General features: G+C 39.6%; 1 pseudogene; it reads left to right on the top strand.

Annotated features, from left to right (window-relative positions):
* LOC131249615 (uncharacterized) overlaps window positions 1–6,122 on the top strand; it is a 31,228-nt pseudogene extending 25,106 nt beyond the window's left edge.
* Window positions 6,123–19,488: the final 13,366 nt, after the last annotated feature.

Below are 19,488 nucleotides of genomic sequence, written 5' to 3'. Positions count from 1 at the left end.
GATGAAAAGGTATGGGTGTTGTTGACTTTTGAGTGAGAGAGGGATGGGTAGGGTATGGGTTAAGTACTTACTTGTTCCTGATTGATTGATGTGATAGATTGGGTAGAGATTCTCTTGGGATTTGCAATGCACGGCGTTTCCTCTAAATATACACGAGCCCACAACTCCTGGCCTACGTATCGCATCGGCCCGTGAGACACGGCGTTGGAACCACAGTGACTGCACGGTCGATAGGGTATAAGTCTCAAGTCGAGTGGACTTAGATAGACGAGATATAACTTAGGGTCACGTGCAAACATCGATTACAGGTCATGGGTTGTTGGAATTCGACGGGAAGGATTGCGGAAGTCTAAGGAACAGTACAGACTAGGATACAGGCCTTACAGTTGGTCATTTTTATTACTACTTCCTTGATGGGTATTCAGGTTACAATCAGATAGAGATAGCCCTTGAAGATCAAGAGAAGACAACATTCACATGACCCTATGGCACCTTTGCTTATCAAAAAATGCCATTTAGACTGTGTAATGCCCCTGCCACATTTCAGCAATGCATGTTGAGTATTTTTCTGACATGGTAGGGGAATATTTAGAGGTATTCATGAACGACTTCTCTATTTTTGGTCCATCCTTCAACGAATGCTTGAAAAATTTTAAATGTGTGTTGAAGCGATGTGAGGAGAGGAATTTGGTTTTAAATTGGGAGAAATGTCATTTCATAGTTCCCAAGGAAATTGTTCTTGGACATATAATTTCATCCAAGGGAATTGAGGTGGACAAGGCCAAAATCGATCTTATCTCTAACCTACCACCTCCCAAAAAAATATGCGACGTGCGATCCATCTTAGGACACACCAGATTTTACAGATGATTCATAAAGGACTTTAGTCACGTCTCTCGTCCTTTATGTAATCTACTTCAAAAGGATGTACCATACGAATAGACTGAACAATGTCAGGAAACTTTTATTAAGATCAAGGGCATGTTAACTACCACACCTATCATGCAGTCACCTGATTGGAGAATCCCTTTTGAGATTATGTGGGACGCATTCAACTATGTTATTAGTGCATTGTTAGGCTAGAGAAAAGAGAAGAAGCCCTACGTTATTCATTATGCAATTAGAACTCTAAACTCAGCCCAAATGAACTACGCTACTACAGAAAAGGAACTCTTAGCCGTAGTGATCGCTTTGGACAAATTTAGGTCCTATTTGATCGGATCCAAGATCACCATCTATACTAATCATGCGGCACTAAAATGTCTTCTTTCTAATAATGATGCTAAGCCCCGCTTGATAAGATGGATCCTTCTACTCTAGGAATTTGATTTAGAAATAAAAGATAAAAGGGGAGTAGAGAATGTAATGGTTGACCATCTCTCAAGACTTAATCTCCCCGATCCCTTGACACGACACCCATAAATGACATGTTCCCTGACAAAGAATTGTTCAAACTCTCCCAACTACCTTGGTTTGCTGATATTGCAAATTATCTTGCTACAAGTTTCACGCTAACACATTGGATTATACAAGATAAAAGAAAATTCTTCACCAATGTAAGTAAATTCTTCTAGGACGATCCATATTTATTCAAATACTGCCCAAACCAAATTCTAAGAAAATGTTTACCAAAAAATGAACACTAAAGTGTTATCTCCTTTTGTCACTCCCAGGCCTGTGGTGGTCACTTTTGCGCTAAAAAGACCATAGCCAAAATTCTGTAATGCGGTTTTTACTAGCCCACTATGTTCAAGGACACTCATGAGTTCTGCAAAGCTTGTGAGCATTGTCAGAAATTGGGAGTGTTGTCCCGTCGAAATATGATACCATTGAATCCCATTTTAATGATTGAAGCATTTGATTGCTGGAGTATTGGTTTCATGGGACCATTTCCCCAATTCTTTGAAAATTTATACATTCTGCTAGCAGTAGACTATGTCAGTAAATGGGTCGAAGCGATTTCATACCTGAACAATGACCATCGTATAGTCATTTGATTCCTAAAATAAAACATCCTTTCTCGGTTTGGAACGTCCCAAGCCATCATTAATGATGGAGGTTCACACTTCTGTAATAGGCCATTTGAGAATTTAATGAAGAAATATGGCATCTCTCATAAAGTGAGCACTCTATACCACCCGCAGACAAGTGGGTAAGCTGAAATTTCCAACAGAAAAATTAAATAAATACTGGAAAAGATGGTTAACCCTGACTATAAGGATTGGTCAATCCATTTGACTGATGCTTTATGGGCATACCGTACAATGTTTAAGACTCCCATTGGAATGTCTCCCTTTAGACTCGTCTATGGGAAGGCTTACCACTTGCCTATAGAGTTGGAACATATAGCCTACTGGGCTATCAAAAATTTAACTTTAACTTGGATAACGCTGGCTTGCTGCGCAAACTTCAATTAAATAAACTCGAGAAAATTCGAAATGACACTTTTGAGAACTCGAGAATTTACTAGGACAAAATGAAGGTGTTCCATAACAGGAACATTCTTCGAAAATCATTCTTAACCAATCAAAAAGTCCTCCTAAACAATTCTCGATTACACCTTTTTTCGGGTAAACTCATATCTCGTTGGACTGGCCCCCTCTACCATTGATTCGGACCTCAAATTGATCATGGTCATGCATCTTGATGATGCAATCAAACCACCTCTTACATTTATCTTGAACTCTCTCTCCCTTCTAATCAGATTCATGGAGGGTTGATGGAGTGGATCGACCTGATCCTTATCTATTATCGAACGGGTTGGACCAAATTTTCCATCTAGTTCTCTCGGTCTCTTAATTCATATGGGTCCTTACTCTCGCCCCAGTAGTAGACTCACAAGAGTTTCAACATCAAGGGCTCGATTACCCATAGGTGGTGAAATCCCACTACGGCGTGAGTGTGGGGGTGTGTGCATGTGAAGAAAAAAAAAATTGATTATTGTACTGATGGGGACTCAATCTGTATAATGTTCATTTTCTCCTTATTTAGGTCTGATTCACATCCGAATTTCCTTGAATATTAGTCCAATCTTCAAATATTCAGGATTCTCGTGGCCTTTGCAAATTCTCTTGATATTTTTTTGGAAAAATCTCACATTTGAGAAGAATTATTAGAGGCGGCCTTACCCAATATATTATAACTAAATTCATATTAGAATTTGTCCTCTCTATGAGTTATTATAGTAGTGTTGGGCACGCTATCTAATTAATTGGCACACTAATTGTGGCCATGTGGCATGAGATGGTTTGCTCTCCTAAAATCACGCCTAAGGGTACGTGCCACTCCATAAATAATTGAATTCCATTGAACATATTTTCAAATGCCAGTATAAAATTTTTAGTAGTACCAAGCTTAAAGACGTGGTGGTTTTCCATTGGTTCGCAACACCACCCAGAAGAAGAGTGTAAACACATTGAATGCGGAATACATCAGTCGGCCTAGGACTGTGGTATGGACAGTACGTAGTAGCGACCCTGAGGAGACAAAGCTACTCAGACCACACGTGATTGCCGTGCTCTACAGGCAAGGAGAGACTGTGCTACTGACCTGGTGCTCTGCACGTGGGCTGCAGGAGCGGCGGTTTGGATGGATACATGTACGATGATCCGTGCCACGCATCCTGCTGACTCCAACCGTCTAATAAATAGACCTCTTCTCACTGAATGCAACCCGTTGCTGACTTTTGACTCATTGTCTGTTTGTGTGCCACCAATTCAAGGGTCAGGATTCTCCAACATGTGTGATATTTGGAATATGTCATTGCTTGGCCTATCAAATGAACGGTCTTGATCCAGTCCATGTAGGCTACATGAGCGGTGAGACACGATGGAGGCAGTGAACCGGGTACCCGCTTGTGCGTTCTCCTGTGAGTAGTTATAGCTGGCCACCGGACGACTTGACACCTGACTCGACCTGTCCGTCTCGTTCAAACCCGACTCAACTCAAATCAAATAGTTGAGTCGGTTCGAACCTAGGCTTGGCCCAATCCAAACTCAAACTAAGTCGAGTTCGAGTTACCCAATAACTCAACCTGAAACTTAATTTGGTCATACCCGACTTGATCCGAAACAAACTCGACTCGTATTCAAGTGTATATATAATTTTAAGAAAAAAAAAATCTAATTTCTGAGTATCTCTAATCCTACATGCCAACTCCGAACCCCTCATCCTCCTCAACCACCCACCACCATCACCACCCTCTCTCTCTCTCTCTCTCTCTCTCTCTCTCTCTCTCTCTCTCTCTCTCTCTCCGAATCGGTGCCAACTCGAACTGACTCTATACTTTTGACCGGGTCAGACTCGGTTGGTCCGGATTAGTCCATGCCAGACCCCGGCCTCGGATCGGTTCAGGCATGCCGGACTCAATACCGAGTCAAGTCGAGTTCAAGTCAGGCCTATTTTAAACCGGATCCAATCAGGTCAGCCCTAACTCGGTCCGATTCAATTTGATGCCCATCTCTATCCGTAATTGACTAATGTTGGGTGCCTCCCTTTTCACCTTTTTCAACAAACCGTTGATTCAGTCAGGTCTGACCGAGTACCGCAGTCGTGGCCCTGGACCACCTTGAAGTATGCCTTATTTTGTGTGTGTGTGTGTGTGTGTGTGTGTGTGTGTGTGTGTAGAGCTGTCCATTCATTTTCAAGATCATTTCAATTCGTGGGGCTAAAACTGAAGTAGATCTAAATCTCGGGTGGACGGCAACTTAGGAAACAGTGGTGAATGAACGTCTATGATTAAAAACTTCCTAAGCCCACTCAAATGTTTATTTGTCATCTAACCTGTTGACAAAGGTCAAATAGACATGAATGAACGAAAAATACAAATATTAGCTTCATCTAAAACTTTTGGGGCCCACAAGATGTTTTTATTGGTCAATTACTGCTTTTGCTGTGGTGTGGTCCATCTGAGATTTGGATGTGATCCCAAGTCCTAAAATGAGCTGGAAAATGGATGGATGGCTTGGATAAATAGCACATACATCAAGGTGAGCCCCACGGTCATGACCGGTGGAACTCGGTCAGTCAGGTCCAATCTGACTGAATCCACGCGTCCCTTGTTGGGCCGACGATTCATGGTTTTTGTACTTGTCTACTGGAATCGACTCCTTCAGTCCTGAGTCAAGTGACTCAAGTCGTGACTCGACAGAGTTGAGGAAGTGACTCGTTCGAGTCAACCTTATAGGAATGATAAATGGATGAGCCGGTCGGACCAACTAGCATTCCTTGTAGGGTGCAACAAATGTACATTCTAAATCACACGCAACCATGTCGGGTGCATTTGTATCTAAAGATGAGATATTCGGAATTATCATTCCTCCTGGGCTCTCGATGTTCCAGCTAGGCTTTATGCCACTATGCCTAGATCAAAATTCTTTAGGCCAGCCTAAGTGCAACTTAAGTCTCATTTTAGAAAGAAAAGAACAAAAAAAAAAAAGGCTTTTGTATCCTTTTGTTAGTGTTTATAACTGATCAGAGCCTGCTACATCTAACGATTTAGATGATGCATGTTATTGAAATCTCAATATATATATATATATATATATATATATATATATATAACTTTTAACAATTTCGAAGACTAAATGTGTTCAAAATCTCAAGAGTCATGAGTAGTCTAAAAATGATAAGTGTACCTGACAACAATGCAACACGTGTGATGTATTTCACTCGCGAGGTAAAGTCAACTACTCACTATAGTAGCCTAATGATCAAATGATTATCTACCAAAGCATGGTCACAATAAGTGACAAATTTGGCCGATGCGTATAGCATTGTACAAAATAAGTCCTCGTGGCTGAAACTACCTAACGAGCAAATCAACAATAGTTCAGCTTCACGGTGCACTACACACGTTCCCACGAAGAGAGAGAGAGAGAGAGAGAGAGAGAGAGAGAGAGAGAGATAATGATCACTAATACGTGGCATTACAAGAATTCTCATTCACATAACACGAAGAAGACACGCATGTCATCAATGGCTAGCCCACAACAAGCAACTAGTTCACACGGCATTGTATGATAAATCACAACTATCTATGGGCACATACAGTTATTTCCACATCAATAGACATGAGAAGTGGCGACGAGGATCTTTCTCCAGCCACCGCCTCAAAGTTCTAACACAACAAAAACTGCATTGCAACATTGTCATCTTATCTTAATTTATCAGATAGCTTAGGCATAGTGTAATCTAACCTGCCTAAGTTGTTATGCTAAACTGGCTTTAGCTTAGAAATAGTGTAATCCAGTCCGTCTACACAAATCATTAGAATGCAAGGATCATCTTTTTTTTCTTTTTTAGTAATTTAATTCCCTTCGTTTATACCTAAGTTGCTAGACCAAGAAAGACTTAGTTTTAGCTAAGGCCTCACCGTCTATGCCACAGATGTTAGATCGTCGATGATTATTTGTTGTATGTTTATACTTTTATTTATATTAATATAATTGAATTTCTTCTACTCTCATATTGTGTAAATCAATTTATCTCCACTATCATTGTGGGTGTACATCGAGTCAAACCGAGTCAAGCTAGCCTCAGCTCGAGTCGGCTTGGCCACTAGCTTACCTCAGCTCGAACTCGGCTTGGCTTGGCTTGGTCCTTGAGCCTGACTAGCCAGCTCAGCTCGGTTCAGTCAGCAGCTCGGGCCATTTCGAGCCGAGTTCGAGCCAAGATCGAGCCAAGTTCACCATTGTAGTATTTCACAAACACCTGGACTGCACCTTCAAAATCTCATTATATTTGAGACAGCAACAATGGTTTTACAGGTATTTTATCAAACACCTTCTAAGCAACATAAAAATTAAGGAAAAAAAAGGGTATTGGTTTCATATACATACCTTCCTTGCCATAAGCCACACTTCTTTGAGTCATTTCATCAAACACTTGGTGAGTAACATTAATATCAAAGTAACCAAGTCACTAAATTGGTACGATCTGAGTTCGATTCGAGCTGGTTCGATCCGAGTTCGATTCGAGTTGGGTTCGATCCAAGTAGAGTCGAGCTGCGGCCAGCTTGAACTCATTTTCGAGCTCAAAAAATCAGCTCAACTCGACTCGAACTTAGCTTCGAACCGAGTTGAATCAAGCTTTTTCGTGTCAAGTCAAGTGAGCTAACTAAGCTAGCTCGGTTCGTGTACACCTTTAACTATCATGGTGAGAAAAAAAGAGTTATTTTAGCTATATATATTAAAATAGAAAAAAACTCATTAAAAGGACAAAACATCTCATTCGCAAATCGTTTGATTTCATTTACAAGTGACTAAATAACTGAACTACAATAGTTCTCAGTCATAATCACAGTCTCATTGTCTATCTCGGTGCTTAGGGTCAATGGTGTTTTGTAACACCCTGCATATTTTACCATACTCGATCTTAGTAAATAAGCAAGAACCATACAAATTTGATTAGATACCTTTAAGAAGCTAACAAATAGACTCGATCACCTAAATCTTATGCCTAACCATGTGATATATGAATTAAGGGCCAAGATTTAAGGGACCCGTCATCGATTAATCAAAACAGCCAAATCTTAATGAAAATCCACCTAAAATCAACATAACTATGGTTTAGATCTTGATTGTCCTATGTACATAACCTGAATTGACCAAACTATACTTATGACTCATGGCTAAATCACTATTTCCGCTAACCTCACGAAGACATGATGATAAACTTAAATATCCAAATCCTATCCATCATACACAAGAAATTGCACTTCCTAAATCACCCTAGAAATAGCCGGATTAACCAAACAAGTTTTAGATCGCTCATTTGGGTGTCATCGACCACAAAGTTATAGAAAAGCATTTGTCTTATTAAGCTTGACATCCTATGTGGATTGCATATTCGAGATCGTATGACAAATTATTTAACTAGAACCTGTAAGTAAGCACATGGGAGCGCAAGAAGAACCATAAGTATAGGATAGAAACTTTCTAGATATTTCCAAAAAGAAAAGTTAGTTATACTAATTTAGAATTATTCAAAGTTGCGGTGTTCAGACCATTGGTTCGCAATCAAATTGCAAAAACGAACCTTAACTACCGTTCCACAGATATTCCTATAGCCAAAACTCTGATTGATGATCTATCGCCATTGAATTGATTCATTAACCATATTTGTCAATTGATTTGTCTGAAATGCGGGGTGAGTATAGCATTGTATAGATCGCCATCTAGAGTAACCATTTCATATCTTGAATCAATTTTTTCACTACAAAGTTGGCCCCAAAGGCTAAAATCAGCCTACCCTTATATTAATGGACCGTTAGCCCTATTTTCAGGGCAACAAACTCTAATAATGATAATAAATATCTTCTTTTATCAATCCTTCCCATAAGAATTTTTCCTATTTGATTGAGGTTGGAGAGTGTTAGAGGGGGAGAGTTGTGTTGAGAGAAAAGAAAGAGAGCTTGAGTTTGGATTTTATGTTAGAAAGGGGGAGAGTGTACTGACATTTGGCCATTGTAGATGCCTAATCCTCCACCTAAACAAGTTCCACCTAAACTAAAAATAAAAGTTCCACCTAAACTAGAGGTAAGTCTATCTCTTATATTACAAATGAGGTTTAGATTGTAAATTTCCTAAACTTACTAGTTGTTGCTCTGAAATTACTGTAGGAAATTCAAGCTATTCCTAAATCTCAAACTCTAAGTGCATTCAAAATAAGAAATTTCCCTCAAAGGTTAGGGCTATTCCTACCAAGTTTCTCTCTATCAACCATTGATAGTTATAGTTAGTGATACTTTGGTTATGTTAAAATTACCTATGCTACAAATTTAGAATTACTTTATTATCATAATCCCTATCTTTATTGTTGCTGGCTTGATAACATGCTTGATGAAATGTTTGATTTAAGTTGAATCATGATATTAGGATTCACTTATGCTACTTGTTGTGTAGTGGTTACATAGGAATACTTAAATTGTTGATCAAGTGCTTGTGTATAACCCTATTAACTCATCATGATGTTATGTTTAACTAATATGTGCCTATGACCATGTACATGATAGTATGTAACTGAAATATTGTCGATCAAACTCTGAAAATTATTTTAACTAGTGGACTATCTACCTTTTAGTTGGCCATCACAAGCTTATTCGGTCGACTAAGGTAGAACATGGTCGACCGACAGTAGTTAGGACTACACGGCTTGTTTTACTCCTAATGTCGATTAGGCCGAAATTCCCTTTTGGTCCATGGGATAGGTTTCATTCAGAGTCGATCATTTATATGATTGATTGTTGCTATATACTTTATTGAATCTAGGGTACCATGATTTTCATCATTTTGCCATCACAAATTATAACCATTAGTGTGTAACACAATCATATAAACAAAGTCTCATGAGTCGGGCATGGTGGTATAGGATATTATATTTGAGCTGTCGACCTATGCTGAGTGACGATCTTCCTAAAGTGACTAGTGAGTATTAATGGAGGTGACAGGCCTACCATTCTCTTAATTGATCTTGGGTGATGAACCCTTATCTTGTTGATTAAATCTTTGGGTGATAAACCCTTTTAGCCCACTGATTTATGCACCCTATTTATCAATCACGTGAGTCATTGTGTCATGTAGTCAGTTGAATCCTTAGAAACTGAAGACTGAAGACACAAATGAAGGCGGAGCATCAAAGAGCAAAGAACATGTGTATATATGGTGCCTTGGTGACCATAATCCTAAACCCAAAACAACTTAAACCTTTAGTTGATCTTAACCCCAATAGGTAAAGCCTTTATTGATCATCCATTAAGCTATATGAGCCTTAATTGATCATCCATATATTGGATTTAAAGGTCTCATATTGTTGGAAAAACTACACAATGTTAGCAAACCTTCGGTCCTACTGAACCCACCGTCGATCCGACCAAAAATAGCTAAAGTAGGACAACGTGCTGGGGTAGAATTTCAGGTAATTCAGTTACAACCGAGTGTCACCTTCGGTATGACTGAAAGTACCCAAAACTATCCAGCAACTTTCCTGTTTAAAATCGGTTCGACCGAACCTCAATTCAATGTGACCGAATATAATTCGGTGAACCAAACATCCACTTGGTGCAACTAAGACTAGCCATTATAGATCCATTTAAACTTTTTTCTTATAAATCTAGTAACCGAATCTTTGTGAAGATGATGGATTTTTGTATTTTAGAGACCCTAGTGCATCCCAAGTGTTCACAACCCCAAGTGTAGGGTCGCGATGCAGTAATAATCTCAGTGAGACCAAGGTCGAATCCACAGGGACTAATCTCGTGAGTAACTCTGAAAGCAACTAGAAGTAAAACTAGAAGAAGATGCAAATCTAAATCTGGAAATAAAGAGAGTAATTGTGATGTATAGAATTAGAAACTTAAGAAATTAAAGGTGGGAAACAAGGTATCAAGGATCCACTTGTAGCAATTGAGACACTACCTTACATGATTCAATAGATCCAGTTGGAATCAAAGTCCTATCTTATCCAGATAGAGAAAGGAGAAATGGTTAGATCTCTGAATTTCTCATGAACATAGTTTTAACGGATGAGAGTTGTGAGGTTTGAAAGTGATTCCATCACCCAACCATGCTCAGGAGACAATAGCAAACAACAGGATATACTAATCCCGCAACCAATCATAAGAGAATTGTGAATATTAGAAAGGATTTCATCACCCTACCATGCCTAAGGGACGATGGTGAACAACAGGACTTACTAATTTCAAAATCTCAATTCAAGGAAATAAGATATTCAAAGCAATTGTAGATCCATTGTAATTTGAGTCACAACAAACCATTAAACACTAAAAATATACCTTAATAAAGAACTAGAATCCATAAGAGTTCAACAAAACATTAATCAAAACAAAGCAAACATCTCAATCACGCTACAAGCTTCACCTCTTAGCCCTAAATAAGAGGTTTAGCCAACCATAGACATGATTGAACTAAGAACTCTTAAACAAAACATCAACTAAAAAAGAAAAAAAAAAACTCCCGGACGGCAGCTCCACCCTTTTGCTCCACTCCTCAAACCCTAAAAGATGCTTAGGAACATCCTAGAAATTCTTATTTATAGTTGTGCAACACCTTCTTGAAAACCGACCTTGAATTTTCGCAAACCGACCTTGGAACCGCCTCAAATTTCCGCAATTCGTGTGCTGTCTGCATAACCTTAGATTGGTCAAGGACAACCTTCGACTAGTCGAGGGTTACCTTCAACTGGTCGAGGATGACAAGAATTAAAGGATTTTGATCACTGGAGTTTGAGTTGAAGTTCCTTCGACTAGTCGAACAGGAGCCTTAGACTGGTCGAAGGAGGGCTTAGACTAGTCGAAGCAAGCAGATTTTTAGGGTTCTTTTCTTCACTTCAAGTATTCAATTCTCTTCATTCCTCACTTGGTTTTCTTGGATCTTTGGCATGTGAATTCTTCATTTTTGGTCTCATAAGATCCATCCTTGATTTGGTGATTCTTAAGCGTTAAATCCATGCTTTTATCATCCTTTTCCATCCAAGCTCTTAAATTCACCTTGCAACACAAACATGAGTAAAATAGGACATTAAGTAGTATCATGTTCATAAAACCAAGATATAAATGGGGTCCAATATGCAATTTTTTACCCTCAACACCAAGCTCTACCAAACCTCTTACGCTCTATCCCATTGAGATCCATGCTCTCTTCTTAGTGATTCTTCATTCTAATGAGCATTCCAAGCTCCTCTACAAGAAAACCATGATCTCAAGCCCTCTCTAGAGTTTAGAAATTATTTCTCTTGGTAAATTCAAGTTTCTATCAACCTCTAAAGTGTCCATCAAGTAGAATCCCCTAGGCTTTACAACTTTCCATTGGTTGTAGGAGATTCTATCCAACCTCCCACCATGTTGATCACCGCATCGGAGCATCACATGCAAGGTGTTTGATCTTAGAGGTAAAGCCTCGGTAAAGCATAGGCATCATGATCGAGGGAGCAATGAAGAGTTGATTAAAGTACGGGAGAGCATTGATCAAGCAACCTGAGAAGGCGTTACAAAAGGGGCTCAGTCCAATAATTTGTTAAGTATAAGAGTTCGCATACACTCCTTCCTTATGTAAGATTGAGTGTAAGAGTTTGAATTACCAAACTTGACTAGTTTCTTGTTTAGGACATTAGCTTTTATTTGAGGTCTAAATTTAGATTCTTGTGTAGGACCTTAGCTCTTGTGTAGATCCAAAATTCAATTCCTTGTGTAGGTCACAGGACACAGATGTGTACATCTCAGTCTCCGAGGGAACCCCTAGAGGGAGTAAACGTAGGCCTTAAGATTAGGACCAAGGTTGTTGAGTTAGCCTATAGAAAATCAACTAAAGTCAGGGAGCCTCCAGTAGGAGTGTAAGCTAGGGTCCTTATGTAGGGCTATAAAGGTTAGAGATGAACTCGATTTAACACCTCCGATGGTGAAATCCGATACACTAATGGGTTGAGTGCATCCGCCAGGAGTAGAGTAGGGAAACCGAACCACTATACATGCTTGTGTTTGGGATTGTCATTTGAGGACTTGTTTAATTATGCTTATGTAGTAAATGTTTAATTATATGTATGCATGATTAGATTAATTCTAGGAGTTAACAAGTAGTATATCACACACCCACATGTACACTATCATGTTATAGATTAATTACTTATTGCCACATCCTTTATAGTCTATGTGATTGGACCCTCTAATGACTTGGAAGCCTTAGAATTAATTGTCTTACTTATTTTAAGTTAAGCAATTGTATTTTAAAAGGCATAAAATTTTAATTGTTCCTAATCACTTCCCCTCTAGGACAGCCATCATTCATTAACTTTGTCAAGCTTCTGCATGCATAGCCCGTGGGCCCACCACGCACAATTTTAATTCATATCAGAGTAGGTAGCTTTTAAAGGACCTAACTGCCTTGAGTTTATCCAAGGGGTTTAAGAATGATGTGTTACGCCCCAAACTCGAAAACCGGACTCACAAAATTTTCGATCGTCGAATTTGGTGCTGACAGCCTCCATAGTACCCCATTCTCGGCTCCTGGCACTCATATGCTAGATTTCGATCCTGGGATCCTATAAGGAGGACTTTTAGTATAATTTTTTTTAAATGGTTAATGGAATGGTTAATCTGATTAGGCGGTTACACCTCTTATACATGGTATCGATGCATATCTAAGAAACGAACCTAGTCAACATATCACACATATGATGGTGCACCAGCTCAACAATGAGGGAGAAGAGATAACAAATCCCCTATAACTCTTGTACGCACCATGCTACTAAACATATCCTGAAAAAAGGTGTAAATAATCTGTATGAGCAAACCACAGCTCGTGAGTTTACAGCGTGCCGAGAGTAAAACACGGCTTATCAGGCGCTCCCATAAAGACATTCAAAACAGCCATATGCATATTATCAACCAAGTATGTTATTATAGGTGAGCATGTTACCAACCAAGCATAATATTAAAGTTCGTTAAGTTATCATAAATCATGATCAATTTTAGGCATACTATTCGGACTAACGATCGTAAATCATGAGAATAGTCATTCATCATGTATAAGATAGTCAATTCCATGTTCCACTACAGAGCATACGATGTAAAAGAAATGACAAAGCTGGTGCATGTGGTCAGGATGATAATACGTGGTATCGCAAGCCACAAGGTTGATCACGTGGAACTTCTATCCAAACCAGTCTCATACCTAAATTTGGATAGGTAGATTCAATGTGGTAAACTCCTGATCTCAGGTTAGTCACGCGCCCAACCGAAATCTTGGCCATTACGAAGGTACACATAATGACTTGGTTGTGTACCACCAGCCCAAGTGGATAGTGAATGAATGAATGAATGAGTCAAATACTGAGTACGCAACTCCTGCTCAGTAAGTCCACATATAACCACCACGGCGCTCACAATGTGGAACAAGGTTCCACCCCACTATATGCAAAGTAGCCTGTCAACCACTGGTAGCTCGCCCAGGCCCTTAGGCCCCACCCACATCAGCGTCCGCCCACATGTGCCCACCCACATGTGCAACAGTGACGGGGCATCACAATATCAATACCGTACATGAATACTATCAGTCGTGCCAAAGCTATGAGATTCAAGGCCTACCTGCCTAAATGTCATATGCAAGATATAGTTCAAGCATGCAAGTCCTCATCTGAATCCACATATCAGTACAGTTCCTCTCTGGATAATCATTAGGGTCTAGTACACTCAACACCAGCTTGCCGCCCCATCTAAGCACACAACTGGGTAAGTGGAAGAGACCTCACTATCCGCCTGCAAATATCGAGTCCGACTCGTCGATAGCGGACCCATTCCTCAAGTTATGTCAGACTCAGCCTAGTCATTGCCCCTCACTCAGGCGGATAAGGCCACACCCCCTTCCAACCAACCACAACACAGTGGGAGACACGGCCTGCTAGTTTCTGGCCCTCATGCACTCATGTATCCACTCAGTCTCAACGTTGGAGCATCCTCTGGTACCAAGAAGGTTTGTGGACTTTTACCCTGGGACATCGATGGCGCCCCCATGCTAGAACAAGTATTTTCGGTATCCAATCCTGCCATTCACACTATGTCTGCGAAGGCTACGGCCCTGATGTCGCTAGGGCGTGCAGCAATCGAATCATACAATGCATAGTGCATGAATCACATTATCCAATCATACATCAATCCTGCATGTATCGCGCACCCATGTGGGGTAACTCCATCTATCAGGGAGTCCCATAAATAATCCGCCCAATGGCATATGCTATGATTAGTCACTCCTCATAACAAGCATACAAATAATGGGCACGGGCATGTAACATAATATTATACTAAGCATATTCTCAGTGTGTCCTACTAGACTAGGTATACTAGCAAGACTATCAGATATAAACAATAATCGGCCTAAACACAAGAATAGCCAATGTGACACAAAGGTCCATACATTTAAGTGTCTTCAATAGCATACAGAGGCCTTATACCTCTTGTGAATACTTAACAAATGGCCACTAGGGCTCGTATAACATGCACATACATAAGGTGCATAGGTTATGGTGGTACACAAGTTCTAACATGTATCATCATTATCATAGACATCATTTAACATTAAATTTATCCTCATAACATGTATCATGCAATCATGTGCATAGAGTACATAGCATATAGGGATTCACATGTATCATCAATATCATGACCATTGTCCAATACTATCATTATACATGCCCTAAGCATTAGTTGTCTATCATGCATAAGGTTATCCTTACGTCTACCAACATCATTTATTTATCATTACCCATGCATCAAGTAAAATATGGTTATCTTATCCACATTACCATCATGACAATCAATACGTGCATTATTATCACTTGGATATCAAGCATGGTGGTCAACTAGCATGTTTTGTCATCATGCATATACATACATAATATCATCATCATCACCATGAGGATCATTTTCACTTCATGATTAACATAAGAAATGTCATAAGTAACAGGAATAATTACTCATCCATCATCAATGCATATGTCATAATTCACCATTCATTAAATTATATCTAGCATTTCAACCAACAACTCACCATCATCATTATCATGTTACCATACATGTATCATTATCTCACCCATCACTAGGTGCGTCCTACCTAGTGTGACTTCCACACTGGACTTGAACTACATGCAAGGCATGGGGTCATGTATGTCTAGTGTGAGTCTCACTTGATGAACCAATAGGCCAACTCAAAGGCATAGACTTCCAACTACAAGGCTTTCAATGGTGTGAATCTAATTCCACAACTAAGTGGGTCCCACTAGCTAAAGGTGTAAATTCAACACATGATTGTGCCCCACATTTTACCACAAGTATGGTTAATGGGATTTCTATTGATTTAACATTCTTGTGGTATGGCCCACTTAGGTCTAGGTTTGGTTTATTAGTGGACAACGGTCACACACCAAGGGAAGTGTACATGGATACATACCTCTAAGTTGGATCCCATAACACAACCAGGGCCCACAAATCCAACATTAAATAAGAGATAAAATTATAATCCCAAACATAAGACTTACATGCCAACATTGTACAGACTCCACATTGTGTTAGGCCCATGTACCTCATTCACAAGTAAATATTAAGGCTTGTCTATTATAACTTATGTAATCCAAATGGAGCCCCTTTAAGTATGGCCTAACTAACTAGTGGTAGTGTGCAAGGCATGCTACCCACTAGACAATTGGCCTACCTAACGGGCCTAAGAATATTTACCATGACGGGCTTTATACTCCCATGTGATCCTCTTAGGATTGGGCCCACTGGGTCTTAGTTTTAATTCATTTGGTTTGGCTCAGTTCCAAATATGACCTAGGTAAAGAAATTAGGCAATAAGGCTGTCCACTACATATATTTTACAAGTCATATAACACCCATTTATAAAACATGCTAGGTGGGCCTCATTAGATGAAGGGAATGACACATATAACACAACCCACACTGGATGGCCCACTTAAGGTTGTGGGCTCACCAGCACCAACAGTTTATTTTCCATAGTTTAGATGTTGTATTAAATACCTTGGGAAGGTGGTGAACCCCATTAATGTGGCCCAGATGAATTCTATATCAAACAGACCTTTGGTACAAAGTTGGTTCCGGGTCATCTTAGAGTCAGATTCATGATCACGTGGGGCCTACATATGATGAAAGAAAATAACCACCTGGTAGATCCATGTATGGGCTTTACAAATTATAAAGCAGGCCTTATTGGTTGGGAGAGTACAATTTACGGTGATGGCCTAAACATGGGTACTTGGAGAAACTGTTCAGGAAATATAGTGCAGAATTAGTTTTGGCCCAATTTTCAGTATATCCCATGATCACAAGGGACCACATTTCAGTGTGGCGTCAGGTGACTTTGGTTGTACTATATATGCACTTCACAAATTATAAGTTGGAACTAATTGGTTGTGCACACGTAATATTTGGTATAGGGCCAAACATAGGCACTTAAATTTTCTGCACATAATTTTCTGCACAACCATACCTGGCCCCATTTTGAGATCTACTCCCTGATCATGTGAGGTCTGATTTGGCCAAATTAAAATGTTATTTATCTTTTCATTAGTGTAGGTTAGAGTTTCCAAGTGATGGCCTACTCAAACCTCCAGCGTGTAGTTCACCACAGAGGCCTAAAGTTGGTAATAATCAAACAATTTTCAGCAATGGGGTCTGTCACAACTTAGGGCCCAACTTCGATACACTTAGGGATCATTCCTGATAAAAAGGTGGGACATCTCAGCTCACTTATATAAAGATTAAACATCCCCAAAGTGGAACCCTTAACTACAGAGTGTGGGGCCCACTACAAGGTGTCAAAGAGGCCTACATGCACTATAATCAAGTACTTGGAAAATTACAACAGACAGAAAGTGCGAAGGAAATGAAATACATCCAATGACAAGTGGGGTCTACATGCTAACAAACCATAGATAAGAAATACACAAAAATATACATGGGTTTCCAGATTGGATAAGCTAATAAAATGCATAAATCACAAGTGATCCCATACCTAAGTGAGTCAATTAGAGGATGAATGTTATGTACAACATATATCCAACATACACATCAAGTAGTACATGAAATGAATTAATCAGATCCTCAATTGGAAAATGCCATCCAATGGATGGTTTATTAATACATCATTTAGGCTGTATATAAATTTCCAACCATACAGAGCCCTTGGATCCATCTAAACCATACAAAACAATTTAAGGTTTATCTATGAAGGATTATCTGTCGGTTTAGAACTTTCTAAATTTTATCATGAAAAGATATGATCACAGGGACCATACATATGATTATTTACTATTTCAAGTAAGTTAGGAACAAATATCAAATGCATCTGACCGTTGGAATCACGGATATCGACCGCACAAGAATGGTCATAACAAGCCCCCAAATACATCTTTCGTATAAGGCCAAGATCTCAGCCGTCCGAACTCCAATTAAGGCTTATTATATACTGTTAGAAAGCTAGTTCAATTTTCTACGAATCCAACGGAGCATGTATATCTAATATATTCATTAAATGGATTAAAAGTGGGTCTATTTTTGGAAAATCGGAATCCTACATGTGATGTTGGATAGTAGCCAAGTAAAGTTGATGCCAATGATGATTGGACTGTTGGATGGCTACAAAATTTGGACCAGATTTATCTCATATTGTGTTTAATATTATTTCCAAATTTCAACTCCGATCTTAGCATATTTGATTTTATACGCATTTTATAATTTGCTATCCAGATACAAAAAACAGAATTACATGTCAAGGGTATGGATCTAATGTTCATCATGGTGGGGTGGGCCATATTGACGTGGGCCACGTTGTTGACTACCATAGCTATAAATACATGCACACAAGAACTCCACACCAATGGGGCCCACACATATCAAGAAAAAAAAAAGGAAGAAAGAGGAGGATGAAGAAGATGGAAGGAGGGGAGTAGACTCACCTCGAATGGATGGATGGTTGGATGATGATGTGCGGTCCACTCCATCTAGGATTAATGGTGAGCTACACCTTGGCCCCTCTCTCTCTCTCTCACTGTCTCTTAAAATCTCAAAATTTTTCTAAGTATAGGAAAAGAATAAGTGCAAGAGGGATCCTACTCTTATATAGGGAATGGAGGGTCGAGGTGGCAAGATGATGTGGCAAGTTTATGGAGTCTCATTGGTGCTAAAAGTGAGGTGGAAGGTGGTGTATGGTATGGGTAGTGGATGGATGAGGTGGATGGTGCTAAGCATGCATTGCCCAAAGTGGAGAAAATCTAGACATGCATTGGCTAATAGATGGATAAAGGTTGTGGGTTGTAGGTGATGCATGGTGAATGATGAAGTGGAATGTTACAATTGGTTATTTGAAGTGATGTGGCACAAAGCAAGACATGCATTGGATGCATGTATAGGATGAGGTGGACATGAGCCATGATTAGTTTCTAAGGCATGGGGAGAAAGCTAATGATGGGTTTTAGGATAGAATCCAATTTTGTCTTATAGTACTTGTCTTACATGTGTTAGCTCATATTTTTGTCATGTAACAATTGTCCTATTTGGTGGTAATTTTCACATTCTAAAAGTGGGCTTTAGGCCCACATGGGCCTAAGTCCAATGGGCCTATCATAATAAAGGTTGCTTGTCTTACAGGATACGTAATTTGGGTCGTGGATTCGACAGGTCATATCTTACTAACGGAGCGTCGGATTAACACACAGTTTTCACCGTGGCGACCGTAGCGACGACGCGGTCCACATGATAGAGGTTCATCCGGGTAAATTCACTTGGGTGAGTTTTCTAAGTGCACTAGGGTGCAGTGTATGGTCTATCAAAGATGCAAGCTGGGACATATGTGCATACAAGAGAGGTTGCAAACAACGGAGATCTTACATGATGTCTAACCAAGAGGGGTGTGCCATCACACACGACTGTCATATTTTGGCAGGTTTAACTACGTCTAATGGAAG

This window comes from Magnolia sinica, chromosome 6 (assembly GCF_029962835.1).
Source record: "Magnolia sinica isolate HGM2019 chromosome 6, MsV1, whole genome shotgun sequence".
Taxonomy (NCBI): domain Eukaryota; kingdom Viridiplantae; phylum Streptophyta; class Magnoliopsida; order Magnoliales; family Magnoliaceae; genus Magnolia; species Magnolia sinica.
This window is presented reverse-complemented; position numbering and strand designations above follow the sequence as displayed.